This window comes from Geospiza fortis, unplaced genomic scaffold (genome assembly GCF_000277835.1).
Source record: "Geospiza fortis unplaced genomic scaffold, GeoFor_1.0 scaffold173, whole genome shotgun sequence".
Classification (NCBI taxonomy): Eukaryota; Metazoa; Chordata; class Aves; order Passeriformes; family Thraupidae; genus Geospiza; species Geospiza fortis.
In genome coordinates this window covers 3943528-3947822 of record NW_005054334.1, presented here as the reverse complement: position 1 = coordinate 3947822, position 4295 = coordinate 3943528, and the positions used below count along the sequence as shown (strand labels likewise).

General features: G+C 47.1%; 1 protein-coding gene across 1 annotated transcript in view; it reads right to left on the bottom strand.

The window, feature by feature from the left end:
• The window catches only part of CACNA1I (calcium voltage-gated channel subunit alpha1 I), a 164764-nt gene that overhangs the window by 50679 nt on the left and 109790 nt on the right, over positions 1-4295 (bottom strand). The gene's annotated exons all lie outside the window — the stretch shown is intronic.

Below are 4295 nucleotides of genomic sequence, written 5' to 3'. Positions count from 1 at the left end.
GGGAAAGAGAAAGAAAGAAGTTTACAAGGAATGCGTAATAAAAGCAAAAAGCCCCATGAAAATAAAAGCAGGGTGTCAGAAATTAACCACTGTCCAAACCTGGCCAGATTTATGGTTATTGCCCTTTCTTGTCCTAACCTCTACTGACAGGCAGCCAGCAGAGCTGCTGTGATGCTGTGATCTCTTAACCTTAGGCCTCCATCTGCAGCAGAGAAGAAAAGAGAATGAGACTTTTGGTGCCATCAGCTATCTGACTGACATACCTCCCCCCCTTTTCCCTGCAGGACAACAGAGTGACAAAGGTCCCAAAGGGGCATGTCAGCTCAACAGCCCCATTACCCAATGGCTCCAACTGCAAGTCATCCCAGCACAGCAACTGCATCCTGCAGCCTGTGAGATCTGCATGGATAGACGAAGGCCAGCCTGCCAGTGGGATGAACCTTTTCAGAACATATAAACTGGCATAGATAATTGGGTTTTTTTCAGTGACAATATCATCAAGAGACAGTCATGAAAACCACAATTTCCTCCCCTGGCTAGTCCTCATGCCCCAGTGGGGCTGGAGCACACAAGGAGCAGGCACAGCCCAAGAAGCTTCCAGCACAGAATCTCTGCCCAGTGCAAATGTTTAAAAAAATTTTTTTTTACTCTCTAATTACCTAATGAATTATTCCTGTGGTTTTATTTTCCCCTTGGCTCTTTAGCGCACAGCCACGAGTAGGGGTAAACATAGTCCATTGCTCCATGGAGCTAATGGCTTTTCCTCTGCTCTCCAGGGATGGTGAAAGCCTAGAAATTCTTCTGAGCATCACAGTACTGCCTTTATCCCTGTGCACACCTCACGAGGTTGTCTCTCCTTGTCTCCACGGAGGTCCCCCCTCAGATACCCAGAGAGTTCCTTCACTGAAGGTGTTCCATGTAGGCCAGCACATAATTAGCTAATTAGGTATTTATAACCAATTCATTGCTTTAGATGGCAGTGGAAGGGGAAAGAGGAGGGGAAGATAGGATTAGGATTCTCTGACAACCCTTTGAGGCACAAGATAATCTCCCTTGTGTACCCAGCACCAAGTAATTACCACACAATACCATACATTATGCTCCGTGTCTATTCCCCACAGAAAGGGGAGGGAAGTGGCACCTGTGGTGGGGCAGGCAGGCATGGAATTCACAAACACTGAAGGAATAGAGAGAAGTGTGCCTGCTGTGGAACAGCAGACTGGTTTGGATCAGTAGAGAATGCTCTGGAGACAGAGTAGGGTGGAAGAGACAGGAGTGGTCTTCACAGGTACGTGATGTGTAGGAAGGAGAAGATGCCCATTGGTGCCTACAGGGGATCATGAAGGATAAGGGATGATGGCACTAGCTCTAAGACCAGGCTGTGGAGCAGTAGATAAATCCTGCTGCCTGCCTGTCCTGCTGTGTCACCAGTCACCACATAAGGCAGCTTCTAGATGAGTACATAGCTCCAGCCACTTGCTGGGAATCGCAGCTGTGCCCTGAGTCACTGACAGCTCTCTGAGCTCTCAGCACACCAAGTCCAACAGCACAGCCACTGAGACCTGCTAGGCCCTGGAGAAATGCTCTGGACAGCACTGGGACTTCAAGACCGTGCACCCTCACTGTAGGGCTTCGTGCCCCCAGCATTAATGTTGTGTCACAGGAGGAGCTCAGTAGTTCCCATAAACTGTCCTGGTCAGTACATTAGGGAGAGCCAAGTGACATGGGAAGCTGTGCCAGTAATGCTGCAAGAGGAGGTGGTGTTTTTCAGATCAGTTGATGCTAGCTCCATTTCAGATCTGGGTAATGGGAGAGATGAGGCTACCCTTACATTGAAATGCAGAACAGACAAAATAGACATCCACACCAGAATTTTACAGACAGCATCCTTGTTGGGTCAGAATTTACAAAAATTGATTTTGTCTATGTTCCAAGAGAAAGCAAATGACGTGCAAAACTTGTCTGACTTTTTCTTGGAAACATCCTGCCTGCCCATACGTTCTCCATCCTGACTCTCAGAGGGATTACTGATGGTACAAGATCATGCTCTCCACAGCCAAGATCATAGCTATTGCTCCCATGTTAGGCCCTCTAGGGTACGTGGGGCCATGACCCAAGAACTGGCAGGTGGCCCCTGTGACATCTTTTCTACCTCACAAAGAATTTCAGCATTAACAGGTTCTAAGTCCAAATGAAACCAGTCTGGGGTTTTGTGTTTTGTTGGTTTTTTTAAATTTCACAGTTAGACAGATTTAATCTTTCTCTTCCCATTGATGTTGACTGTGGATATGAGATTGGCTCTTTAAAAGCAGTAACACTGAATCTACATCCATCCAAACATTCAAACATCAGTTGCAATTGCAGGAGAAAGAGGGAGAAAGGCTGAATGGCCTAAGGCCAACAGGTCATGATTTACCATAGAAGTTGGTGGTGTAGTAAATAGGTATGATTCGTGCTTATAAAATTGAAACAGTAATAAATATGGATACAGTAATCAATATTTGGAAATAATAAAACAGTTAAAAGTTGAAATGCCAAAAAGAAAAGCGAGAGGAGGGGCTCTACACCCCTTCCCTGCAGATGTTCAGGATAGAAGGAAACAGCAAGAGATAATGGTTACCAAAATTAACAAAAAGAAGGAGAAAATCTGGTTGGGTCCCAGGAAAATGCTAATTATAAGAGATTTATTGCTTTGATGCTAAAATATAGTAGAATGTTAGTTTTGGCTTACATTATATTGGCTTGGTGAGCATGCGTAACCCAAAGGTGAACAAAAGGACAAAAGAGGAAGAGGAGAGGCCTTCATCAGGACGACCCCCAAAGACTTGTGCGACCACCAAAACAAGTGATGGAGCATGCGCCGTAAAGGTGGTGATGAGGGCGGAGACGGAAGAGTGATGAATCGAAAATGGGAGGAGATGACATTGACACCTGGCTTATAAGGGGTGAATCGTCCCTTGGCAAGCTCGTACGTGAGGTGGCCGGGGTCCAAGAGCCCTGCACTCCGTACCCCGCGGTTATCTTTTGCTTATGCGCTATTATCTGAACCAAATTATCCCTTATTTTAATCAAATTATATTGTCAATATATATTCTCTAAATTATTCAATTAAAATTGCTGCTATCTTAAATATTGTTTGGTTTTTTTTATGAAGGGATAATTGGGCAAACATAACAGTGGCTAAAATAATGAGGTCTCCAAAGCAGCGGCCCAACAGTGGAAATGGGAAGTGCAGCTTTGGGAGTATTCTGTTTTGGGGAACTGGGATGTCTCCCTTTTCCAAAGGGTCCTTGCTGGACAAGCTGCCATCCACAGCAACACCTGTGCATCTTGAATGACAAATTCTGAAAGGCACTGGAAAGCCCCCTCACCAAAATCCTGCTGCTGCCTCCTTCCCACCTTCTGCTGCCTCTACCTGCTGCCCAGCCATTTCTCTTGCTCTGCCTACAACTCCTCTCTGCCTCTGTGCTGCTCTCCATCTTCTGTGCACGCCTTTCCTGGGCTCCCTCCCCACTGCTGCCTTTCCCCACATCCCCATTTGTCCTTTACCATTGGCAGAGCAGAAGCTGTGCAGGCTCACAGTAAGGAGGGGATATGAAAGGGACAGTGACCTTTTCTGAAGCAACCTTTGTAAAAAGGGAACGCTGCCCAAGAAGAGAAAGGAAGAGAGGCTGGGGAGTCTGGAGGAAAAGCGAGGAGGGAGAGCATTGATGAAACAACATTCAGCAACCAAACAGCCTTCCAGGGCATCAAATATGAAAAGGTTTTGCTCTTCAAGGGAAATAAAAGCTAGAAACATTAAATATTCATGAGTGCCAGGTGTGGGCTCGGAAAGATCTTTTCTCCACTCACTCTGACCAGGGGGAGGGAGGAAATGAAATGGCCTTGTCTGTGGGCATCCAAGGAGGGAAACAATGCTCACACAATGGCTCCCTGCTGCTCACCCATGCCCTTGAGCAAGGGATAGAGAAGGGTGCTCGATGGTACCTCGAAGGCAGGGCTGCTTCTGGTAAGATATCCCGCAGGAGCAAAGCCATAGGTGCGTTCATCACTCAAACACAGCAGGAGACGGGGGAAAGTATGTACAGGGGTAAGAAATGGTAGGAAGGCAAGAGAAGTGACCATCAGAAGGAAGCACAGGGCTGAGCAAAGCCTCTGAACTCCCTCCGTGGTTCGGAAGTAAATCGTCTGCCTCACCCTGGTGGCACCCGGAGGCCCTTCCTGACAAATTCAGCAGACACCACAATGACCCCAGCTCCCTCCCGACACTCGCCATCAGCCCTGATTAGCCTGGC